A 12,557-nucleotide genomic window follows, 5' to 3' on the forward strand; every position below is an offset into this window, starting at 1 on the left:
TACAACAAGTGCCCATAATCTAATTTACTTCACAATTACAAAACGCGGACAATGACACAGACGTTAATATTTAGCCCGAGCGACTATACAGTCTATGCAGAGAGAACTGGAAACTTTTAAAGGTAAACTCGAGCTACAAGCACTACAAGGAAGCGAACTTGACATTGACAGAAAAGCGGACTAATTGGTGTCAGCGCTGGAGACAGCACAAGAAAGGGCCATCTCAGTGTTTGTAAGGGAGTCAAAAGGTTTAAAAATCCCTAGAGTCCCACCCGGCAGTCCTGAAGACAGAGCAAGGTAGACAAGGAGACACTACCAAAGATCCTTAAGGGAAACAGAACGACAAAGAAAGCTGATTTTGTTATCGAACAGTCATACAACAATATAAGAGCTACTACGCCAAACAAGAGTAGAAGAATGGGAGGAGCACATTAAGGACTAGATGGTAGCAGTTATTTGGGGTTTTCCATACAAATCTGCGACAAGCAAGGTCCGATCACCCTGTGTATTATCATCCTGAGAATATTCGACGGCACGATGACGACAAACTGGAAGACATCAGTGCAGTACCAAATCAGAAATTAGCTGTCGTACGATGTAATTATGGAAGACACAGGGTTCTATCAGCATCTCCGTTCTCAATTACTGGAGCAGCATGTGAATAACAGTCCTGTGATTCCACTTGCTCAGGGAGAAGTGAGACTGAAAATAATAAAGTTGAAGAAGAAGGAAGCACCAGGACCCGATAGAATACTGTCAAAACTGTTGCATCACCTAGTAGGCCAATTTGTGCCATATACAACAGTGATATTCAATGAACGTCTTTTGCAGGGTTGGCTGCCCAGAATCTGGAAAATATCGAATATCGTTATGCTAACAAATGGGGAATACAAAAAACCCAAAAGAATGGAAATTTTACTGGCCGATTGTGGTAAATGCTTTAACCAAAATAGAGGAAAAGCTTCCGTGCCTCCGTCTGAGGGACCACAGACCGGTAGTTGGCATGAGCCCCCTGCAGTACGATTCAAGGAAAGCAAAATTCACTGAAAACGAGAATATTGTGAACATCTCAGACGACCGGTATACCACAGGCATAATGATTGAAATAGCTTGGTCGTTTATTTGTGGTGGCGTCACGTGTTGAAATGTCTGATGGTCCAAAGTAGCTCTATAACAGTCTACAAGATTATTCCACAGATGGGAAGACGCAGTGAGAACATTGTGGAAAGAAAATTGTGAAATACATCACCAAAGGCTGCACACAGGGTTCTGTTGGTGAGAGAGCTTGGATGTTGGCATAAAGCAACGAGTATTACTGAACCAGCTTCGGGGATAACAAACTCCTGATAACCATACGAGGGTGAGTCAAATGAAAACCTTAAATACTTTTTTAAATGTTATTTATTGTGCACAAGTGGTACAAAGTTGTAACACTTTTCAACATAATCTCCCCCACGCTCAATGCAAGTCCTCCAGCGCTTACAAAGCGCATAAACTCCTGCAGAAAAAAATTCTTTTAGTAGTCCGCGCAACCACTCATGCACAGCGTGGCGTACCTATTCGTCAGAACGGAACTTCTTTCCTCCCATTGTCTTTGAGTGGTCCACACACGTGGAAATCACTTGGTGATGAGGAACGGCGCCATTCCCCGTTTCGCTGGCTCTCTTTGCTTTGTTTTATTATTGCTCGCGTAACAACTAATATATGAGATAAAATATGTTGCTACGAAAAGAGCCCTGAAATACTTTTTAGGGATGCTGTGCTGTGACTTTCTTTGGATCATTAATTTTCAACAAAACAAAATATATTATGTTATTATTCTGGATCTGACTTCCTATTAAAGGAACATTGTTTCGTAACTGTAACTCGCATTGAAGTTCAACATATCTTCCTTACTTTACAGCTATTGAAAATGCTACTGAAAATTATTTCGTTACCAATACCGATGTTACAGTAAGCAATGTTTGTTCAACTTCAAACATTGGCAATGGATTTTTGTTAACAGTAAAACACCAGTAAGTACCACGACTAACACGAGAACATGAGACTCTCAGAGAAAAAGATGTTTTTACTATAATGTTTGCCAGATAAGAACTACGCACAGCAAGATTTCTTTTATATTATGAATGTAAATTATCTTTTTGCACTGTTAATAATATACTATCGGCAGCCCGCGTTAACCTGTAAAACACATTATAAAATCTGCTGCTCTGCTCTGCAATTCCGAAAGCTGAAAGAAATAATTTTATTTTATTATTACCTGTCCGCTTCTTTGCGGTATGATCGGTTTCATTTAATGCAGTTTGAATGCGCCGCGGCAGCGGCTCGTTCGTTCGTAACGCAGCTATGCACCACGAATAATATTTAAATAGCTGAAAATGTCTTAAAAGGATGGGATAAAATACCAGGCAAGCTAATTACATATCTAAATGAAAGTTTTCACTGAGTAACTCTATTCAAACCATTTAGACAGATTAAATTATTACACACCTTTACGATGAGTACGAAATGGCATACGTCTCTCAATCTTGACAAAAGAATTCTACGCAAGCGTACAATATAACGTCACAGGCTATTCCTACTCACATAACTCCAAGAAGACGACAGAGAAATTAATGTTCCGTCACTACTATTTATACTTATCACATATTCTCATCTTTGTTTGATATTTAATGAGTATCGTCTGTGGCGGTTTCAGTACTCGCCGACACAGATATTATCTTTTTAAAAAATCAGTACATAATTCTATACAAGAACAAAACATGACACATAATGCTTTCTCTTTATTACATAAAGTTCGCACAGTCGTTGTCCACGCAATTACAACCATCCAGTTCAATTATTCTTTTCTCCTGTTTTTTACCACATGTAATATGTGTTCTGCTAAGAGACGTTACACCTGCTCGCTCTTTTCGTTTCCGGTTGGTGGAAGTAAACTCAGGTTTCGTCCCCAGTAATGATTCTTGGAAGGAGGTCATGACCTTCTCGTTCAAAGCGCCGAAGAAGTTCTTCACAAGCATCAACATGTCGTTCTCTCATTTCAGGAGTCAGCTGCCCTTGCACCCATCTTGCAGACACTTTGTGGAACTGGAGCACATCATTCACAATGTGGTGTGCTGACCCATGACTAATCTGTAAACATGTTGCAATGTCATTCAGTGTCGCTCGGCGGTTTTCCTTCACTAGTGCCTGACCTGGACAAGTAACATCTTCCACTGAAGTCACACCATTTGCGAGCTTCCTACTCCATTCGTAGACTTGTTGCTGTGACAAACATGCATCACCATATTGAACCTTCATTCCTCCATGAATTTCAATAGGTTTCACGCCTTCACTACGCAAAAACCGAATAACAGAACGCTGTTCTTCCCTGGTGCAAGTCGCAAGTGGGGCGGCCGTCTTTATACTGATACTGCGACGGTATGTGTGCATCTGCACTATCCTGCCACCTACAAGCCGTTCTGCACGCTGTTTGTAGCACGCTTACCAACTTGATTTGTTATTACCAATTTAAGGGTTTCATTTGACTGACCCCTCGTAGTATCTGGCAACACAATGGCTGAATTAGAGGAAAATAGTAAAGTGGTTCTTGAAACACTAATCAACTGGGAGTAGAAAACAAAGTAACGATAGCAGCGCAAAAAGCAGTCTAAATTTTACTAAAAGGAACATTATTAAAAACGAGAAATCCCTGAAGTAACCTGGGTAAATGTTAATAAAACCGACAAAATGCAGGGGCGGGTTCCTAACTGGAAATGGAGGCGAGAAGGTCCTGTGAACATGTGTCTGGAAATGTATCGCTGACAGTGACAGTTCTTTTGACCACGTGCTGTGTCTTCCTTGTGTGTTCCAGGCTGTGTGATGGACGCAGAGTTCTGTAAATAGCAGAGTGGTCTGGTATTCATGTCGGGAACAAGCCGAGGTGCTGTTTGCGTAACGTCAGGCAAATGGAAACGGCTGAGAGTCGGCACGGCTATACCAAAACATGCATCCTCACGGGCACCAACCAAGCCACAGAACATTTTAAGCCCTTTTTGTCTTTTCAGACAAACGAACGTACAGGGAGGCGGCAGACTGTGCCTACACCAAATTTGAAGGACCGAATTCTACAGGATATTGAGACGAACTCTGATACAAGCTCCAGGCAAACGACTGCGAACATGGTGTAAGCCAAAGTACGATTAGGTGTATCCTACATTGACCGCTGCTAATACCCCCATTAGCTGAAATCCCATGGAGGCCACTTTGAACATCTGTTGTGACGTGGATGCGATGTAGCTCTTTTAATGTGTTCTCGGACGATTTGTTGTCTTTGTAGGAACACCGTCCGTTTCCATAAACATATTAATAGGACCTTTTTAGTTCTGTTTCCAGTCAGCAATACGTCCCTGCAGTTTGTCGGTTTTATCAATGTTCACCCTGTGCAGACATCTTGTACTGTCCTCCCGCGAGTGTTCAAATGTGTGTGAAATCTTATGGGACTTAACTGCTAAGGTCATCAGTCCCTAAGCTTACACACTGCTTAACCTAGATTATCCTAAGGACAAACACACACACACCCATACCCGAGGGAGGAGAACCTCCGCCGGGACCAGCAGCACAGTCTATGACTGCACCGACTTAAACCGCTCGGCTAATCCCGCGCGGCGTCTAGGGGATAGCGTTGCTGCCTCTGCTTGACAGCGTCCTGGGTTCGACTCCCAGCCGGGTTGGGGATTTACTCTGCCTGGGGACTGGGTGTTTGTGTTGTTCTCATCATTTCATCATCGTGATCATTTGTGAGAGTGATGAGATTAGATTGTGAAAAGACAAAGGACTGTGTAAAAATTGGGACTTTGTACGGGCGCTGAGGACGGGGCAGCTGAACGCCCCACAAACCAAACATCATCGTCATAATTTAAGGAACTACACTTTTAAATGAGCTTTATTTTATACATTTTGTATAATTATCTGTAAATTATGCATGAATCAACAATCTCTACTATAGAAACTTTATTTTAATAGGTTATTGCGGTGGAGGGAGAACGTGGCCTCTGTTGTCTATTGGCTAATGTGTTGTGTACCATGATTGGTGGTCACTGTCGAACGAGAAGTTGGCCGCTGTTTACCAACTGGTGGACGTCGGCCGCTCGGCGGCAGTTACTCGTACCTCGTGTTGACAGTGCCGTCTGTTGGGCTCTGATTGCTGGCAGCCAATATGGGGCAAACCTGAGACCATCCTCCCTGTTCTGGGTTATTAGGGTATTTAAGTATTTCTATGGCCTCTCTGATTTTGCGCATCGTCATAACTGGCTGCTTGGCCAGCACACAGGCTTCGCTGAATTTTATTTCTTTTTCCGCAGTCTTGCTGATGTTCTGCCACTGCGGATTTGTTGTGTTGCCCTAGACGAATGTAGCTCTCGTGTTCCCCAATGCGCGTTGCTATTGGCCTACCAGTCTCGCCGATGTATGCCTCTCCTATAGGTTCACAACGCAAACTCTTCTGTTCTCTCCTTTAATGGTTTTTCCGCAGTCTGAGGTTGACTTGTTACTGAATGAAACACAATTCTAGCCCACGAGACTATAGCTAGTTCTTAATTGGCAGGTTCCATAAAAACATTCCGATCGAACGTTTTTCTTCAAAAACTAGATGGGATTGCGACTTCTTAGGTTTTCTGGCCTAATAATTTTTGAACTTCTTTCCGGTTTGCTACCGGATCCTAAGATAAACATGATTCAGTTTTTCCGCGGTCCAACTGTTTATCATCTGGAGAACCCTGCTGCTGTTGAGTCCGTCTGAAAACTGATGTTATTGCTGCAAATCTTCTTCATGTTTAGGTCAAAGATCTGTACCTTTGTCAGCAGTTTCCAGCGAGACTCATCAGTAGCAGCGTTCTAATGAAGATGATCGACAGCTGGATCGCTGAAATATTGAATCACGTTGATCTTAGGAAACGGCGGAAAACCCGTTGATGTAATTCCTTGCCCTTATGATAGAAAGCTTTCAAGCATAATGAAATGGATGTAATTGGGTGTTTGGAAAGCCTTTAGAACAATTTTCCGTCAAAAATTTTCCTGTTAAGGGGCGGTTAAACGATACACTGATATGAATTCTACTATACAATAAGAATACAATTCTTTGTGGATAACAATTTATCGGCTGACGAGAGAGTCACGTCACGTTGCATCAAAATTGACTAGACGTTAGTGACTGTGGTAATATTCATTTGCTTGGTCAGTTATCCGATATACACACTTTGGCATAAACACAAGACGAAGATGAGCAAGACTGGCGACAAGAATGCGACATAGAGCAGTATTTCCTTCTGATGATCAATTAAAAACAAATATTTCTCCGCCACAAAGACACATACGACAATTTGCTAGCATGACCAAAAAATCTTAAGCTGCCAGAATGAGATTTTCACTCTGCAGCGGAGTGTGCGCAGATTCGAAGCTTCCTGGCAGATTAAAACTGTGTGCCGGACCGAGTCTTACCCGGAACCTTTGCCTTTCGTGGGCAAGTGCTCTACCACCTAGGTTCGCAGAAGAGCTCTATGAAGTTTGGTAGGTAGGAGATGTAGTGGCAGAATTGAAGCTGTGAGGACGGGTCATGAGTCGTGCTTGGGTAGCTCAGATGGTAGAGCGCTTGCCCGCCAAAGGCAAAGGTGCCGAGTTTGATAGTCCGTCCGGCACACAGTTTTAATCTGCCAGGAAGTTTCAGATCTTAAGCTCTTCTAAACGAGAAAAATGTCTTACCACATAATACTTTTAAGCTGGCACTGTTGACATAATTTGCTTTTTTAGCATCATCCACGGCGTCTAAGGAAAGTATTAGGACGCTTCAATTTGTTACTGCTTATCACCAGCGGGTAAAACAGGTAGAGAAGTTGTCGAATTTAGCGAGTGACACCTGTTTCAGTAGAGCTCTTTCTGATATCGTCTTGCTCCGCCTCAGAAAATCACGCGCTCTGGGTAATTATGTTCGGAATCTTAAGTATAAAAGTCATAGAGAATTATTAGAGTTTAAAGTGAATAACAGTTTTAGCTGTTTCAGTAAAGTTACAGATGTAGATACACAAATAACGAAGTTGTATCACAGAGGAGATTTAGTTCTTCTTAAGTTGCGTATTCACCAACAAACCTGCGACATTATTACACAACATCACTTATTTCGAGTGTTTCAACAACCACTTTTAGCTTTTGGGTCCTCTGTTGGGTTGTAGCCCAAGGAAACAGACATATTTCTGTAAGACTCGGCATATTTCATTACAGACGTCCAAATTACAACAAGTCATAAAGCCAAATGAACAAACAAAATGGCGTGCGCCATTAAGTTACAGAGTCAAAGAACTTGCGATGATGGAGATATGTCGTTCGCACTTGTCGACGCCACAGAGTCCCTCCCCCCGCAGTGTGGAGGACGGTTTGAGCGCAGTGGAAGCTGCGTGTCTGGAGGTGAAGGCGGCGAGGGAGACGACAGTGATGGGGATGTCTGTCTATCTCCAGAGGTTGTTGCAGCAAGGACCAGACAGGGAGGTCGGCGTGTAACTTCTGTAGGTGGTGTGGGCAGATGAGTCGTCGGCCGGCACGTGAGGGTGGAGAGGTGTGTGGAGGGGCTGTGTGCCCCACGTGATCAGCTGATAGCACTCAAACTGTAACCCTCCATGGGGAAGGGGGGGGGGGCTACCGTAGCCCGGGGGAGCCTGTGGTCAACCCCGCGAGGGTGGCGGGGAGCCGGCGATCCACTGATGAACCGCGTCCCTAGTGACGTGGGGCGAGTTGTCTTGCAGCAGGGTGAAGATGTGGTCAGGGGGTAGGGGAAGATGGTAGGGAGAGAGGGTGGGATCCCGAGGAACGGCGTTGACGGTGACGCAGACTTATGTTCGGGTGAGGGCTGTGGTGGCATGCCTGAGGGACCAAACTTGCGCGAAAGTCCTCAGTACTGGGAGGCTGCATAACTTCGTTGGATGTGAAAGACGCTGGGGCGAACTGTGCCTGTTTCACATGGTGGAGAGAAACAGTGAGTGTGAGAACCTTTAACCTGGATGTCCTTTGTGTTAGCAGTGCGGTCTATGACCTCTTCTTTTTTTTGTGGTCATCAGTCTTCCGACTGCTTTGATGTGGCCCACCACGAATTCAGCTCCTGTGCTCACCTCTTCATCTCAGAGTAGCACTTGCAACCTACGTCCTCAATTATTTGCTGGATTTATTCCAATCTATGTCGTCCTCGACAGTTTTTGACCTCGTGCAAGAGAGTCTTTCACGGCGTGGAAGGCTGTATGCATTGGTTCCATCCACGGAATGGGGCGCATCGATGAAATTTGGGTTCTGGTGAGGGCGTTAGTGAGGGCAGCTTGAGTGTCATCGGCTGCTGGCAAATGGCGACGATAGTAGTTTATCGTTCTCAGAAACTGATGGACCTCTTTCTATGTGGTAAAGAGTGCCACGAATAAGACTGATTGCAACTTCAATTCAGGGGGTTGTGTACCAGCGGCTGAGCCTGTGTACGCCAAGAACTGGACAGATTGTTGGAGCAGTAGCTATTTTTCGCTGTTGATCTGGACTCCGTTTCATTAGAGAGTGTCCTTTACAATCGTGATGTGGCATTCGTGATCTTATGCAGATTTGCTGAAGAACAGGATATCGTCGAGATATACAAAACAGAAGTCGAACTGGAGCAAGAGAGAGTCGATAAAGCGTTGCCACATCTTAGTGGCGCTTTCTAACGTGAATGGAATGAAATGGTACTCGTACAACCCGACGGGGCCGATAATGACAGTTTTCAGAATGTCTTCATGTGTGACTGGGATTTGGTGATAAGCGCATCTGCAATCCAGTACGCCGAAACTTGTAGCACCGTCGATAAGGTGAGTGAAGTCGGAAATGTTCGGTCTAGGATAATTGTCCATCACAGCTCTATCGTTCAAACGTGTCTAACACCCATACATACGAAAGCAGCCGTCCTGTTTAGGGGTGAGGTGTATAGGTAACGACCTGTTACTATCGGAGGGCTGTAACGTTCCTGCCTCAAGAAGTCGCCGGCCGCGGTGGTCTCGCGGTTCTAGGCGCGCGACTGCTACGGTCGCAGGTTCGAATCCTGCCTGGGGCATGGATGTGTGTGATGTCCTTAGGTTAGTTAGGTTTAAGTAGTTCTAAGTTCTAGGGGACTGATGACCACAGCTGTTAAGTCCCATAATGCTCAGAGCCATTTGAACCTCAAGAAGTTCTTGTATTTGCTGGCGATCCGAGCATAACTTGGGTGGGTAAAGGTGGAGAGCCTTGTGGCGAATAGGTGGGTCCTCGGACTTGGTGATGCAGTGAACAATTCTGTTCGTGTCAGTGGAAACCGAATGTTCAATGACTGTTTATGCCGGCACGGATGGCACTTTGTGAATGCCAAGTGTGAGGTGGGCGCAAGTGGTGTGCGCACAGGCTGTCTATTGTCCGTAGTGTGCGAGAGAGGCGCGCTCCGTGGTGGCGGCGCTACTGGCGCGCGTGCAGCTATGGAGCGAGCCCCGCGAGGACGCGCGAGATGGGGGAGAATGTTTATCAACAAACTGGGGTGGGCGCGCGCGTGGCTGCGGAGAGCGTGGCCGCCGGAGCCCGGACAGCTAGATATCATGAGGTGTGAGAGTGTCAGTTGGCAAAACAGGCGAGAGAAATGTTGAGTGGAACACACTTGATGGGGGCGGAGGAGGCGGGGATAACGCCGTATGTTTGAGACCTGAATCACACGAGAAAGATGTGCTGTGGTAGGCGGACCTGTCAGGTGCGGCGGATGAAGGCTCGGGTGTCGGCGCTGCCTACAAGTATGAATTGATGCGGGCGGTGATCGCGGCAAGTTCGTCCTCGACGCGTGCAGTGCGATATTTCAAAACGGCTTTCTCACAGCAGTGGGCGTAAGTCTTGACCCTTTCCGTCAGGATGCGATAGATACACAGTTGCAAAAGTCCTTCTCGCGAGAATAATGGACTGATGCACTAAACAGTTAACGGCGTTTACACTCAGAACAGGTGGCGGAGCACGGTTACACGGGATGTGTGACTTAGAGGTGTGGTGAAACAGAGACGCTCGAACGACGTTTGGAGACAGGTGGTGATGTGATAATAAGCCGAGTCCCAGAATCGGTTCTATGATGTTCACCACGTGGAAGTTACAGGGGAGGAAGAGGCTGTTAGAGAGGTGAAGTTGAAGCTCGACGGAGCTGCATGTCTGGAGTGTAGATGAGTTCATGGCTCGCAGGAGAGAGCGTGTACTCGTGAAGGGGCGTGTGACCATCGATTTAGGTACGACTGAGACGTCAGCGCCGGGGTCCACGAGCAAGCTGGGACCCGAAGAATAGTCTTTGACGTAAAGGTGGGCGTTCGACGGCACGGAGGCGAGGACGGGATATAGCGTGGGTTGGCGCCTATCAGACGATTGGCTTTCCAGATACATGCACGCGGGACGGTACTTTTTTTGCGATGTCGCCGAAAATGGTGTGGTAGCAACAGTGAGGGTAAGTTGGGAGAGGAGGCGGCCAATCGTCCTCAATGTTTTCGGGTTGGTACATTGAGGTGGTCGGCGCAGGTGCGATATGCAGCGGCTCGGTGGACAGAGAGGGTGCATGCTGGGTACCAGGTGGCACTGCAGCCAGGGGTTGGAGCACGGCCTGCCCGGCCAGCGGTCAGGCGAGCAACCGGGGTGGTAGTGTCAAGCAGTTGCGTGAGCTCCTGTCGGTGGTGCTGGTGTGTGAGTGAACAGATCTGGTCAGCCTTCCGCAGACGCAAACCGATGGATTCCAGGGTCTCTTCTGGATCATCTGCTCGCTGACCAGGATGTGTAGCTGGCGCCGAAGGTGAGACAGCGTGCGGTCACCGAGATGTTCCTCGTATAGCATTCGCAGAATAACCCCTTGTGGGAAATGCGGGAGGTGCTTGATGATAGTCTGTTTTGTGAAATGGTACTTCAAAGTTAGTGGCGGCATCAGATGTTGGTCGTAGAACAGGGCTGTGTGCCCATGCAGTTAGTTCATGAGGGATAGGAATTTTGAATTGTTGTCGGTGACACAGCACAAAATGGTTCAAATGGCTCTGAGCACTATGGGACTTAACATCTATCGTCATCAGTCCCCTAGAACTTAGAACTGCTTAAACCTAACTAACCTAAGGACATCGCACAGCACCCAGTCATCACGAGGCAGAGAAAATCACTGACCACGCCGGGAATCGAACTCGGGAACCCGGGCGCGGGAAGCGACAACGCTACCGCACGACCACGGACACAGCACATTTCAGACAAGTTCTCCACCAGTGCAAACCACTTTGGTGGGTTGCCCTCGGATAGTGGGGGCTGGGTGGGTGGGCGGCCTGGTGGTGGTGGACGATGGCGCAGCTAGTTCTGTATCTGAGTCCCTCGTATCACTCATATGACGTGGACGCTGGACCGGCGCGGTCGACACAGATGGCACTGCATAGGGTGCGAGTTCAGATGGCTCTGAGCACTATGGCACTTAACATCTTAGATCGTCAGTCCCCTAGAACGTAGAACTAAAACCTAACTAACCTAAGCACATCACATACATCCAAGCCAGAGGCAGGATTCAAACCTGCGACCGTAGCAGTCACGCGGTTCCGGACTGAAGCGCCTAGAACCGCACGGCCACCGCGGCCGGCTAGCGTGCGAGTGACCAGTCTGTTGGAGCAGATGAGAATGGCACTTAAGTACTTGGAAATTATGTTTTAGAACTGTCCGATGCAACGTTCATGGTGCGGAAGGCTGGTGTGGAAGGCATGGCCAGCGCCATGTTAAAAGCGAGCAGGTGAACAGCTGCAGCCAAAACCCCCTGCAAGCTTACTTGCAGTGGCGGGGCAACGAACAGGGGCGTGTTCGGAGGAGAAGAAAACAACGGTTAGTATCACAATGCAGCACATTCTTCACATCAGGTAGGAGCCCCTAACATGCACTGAGGCCAAACAGTCACTGGGGGTGCAAACTGGCCTGGAAGTGTTCGTAATACACTCCTGGAAATTGAAATAAGAACACCGTGAATTCATTGTCCCAGGAAGGGGAAACTTTATTGACACATTCCTGGGGTCACATACATCACATGATCACACTGACAGAACCACAGGCACATAGACACAGGCAACAGAGCATGCACAATGTCGGCACTAGTACAGTGTATATCCACCTTTCGCAGCAATGCAGGCTGCTATTCTGCCATGGAGACGATCGTAGAGATGCTGGATGTAGTCCTGTGGAAAAGCTTGCCATGCCATTTCCACCTGGCGCCTCAGTTGGACCAGCGTTCGTGCTGGACGTGCAGACCGCGTGAGACGACGCTTCATCCAGTCCCAAACATGCTCAATGGGGGACAGATCCGGATATCTTGCTGGCCGGGGTAGTTGACTTACACCTTCTAGAGCACGTTGGGTGGCACGGGATACATGCGGACGTGCATTGTCCTGTTGGAACAGCAAGTTCCCTTGCCGGTCTAGGAATGGTAGAACGATGGGTTCGATGACGGTTTGGATGTACCGTGCACTATTCAGTGTCCCCTCGACGATCACCAGTGGTGTACGGCCAGTGTAGGA

The sequence above is a fragment of the Schistocerca serialis genome, chromosome 9 (assembly GCF_023864345.2).
Source record: "Schistocerca serialis cubense isolate TAMUIC-IGC-003099 chromosome 9, iqSchSeri2.2, whole genome shotgun sequence".
Taxonomy (NCBI): Eukaryota; Metazoa; Arthropoda; class Insecta; order Orthoptera; family Acrididae; genus Schistocerca; species Schistocerca serialis.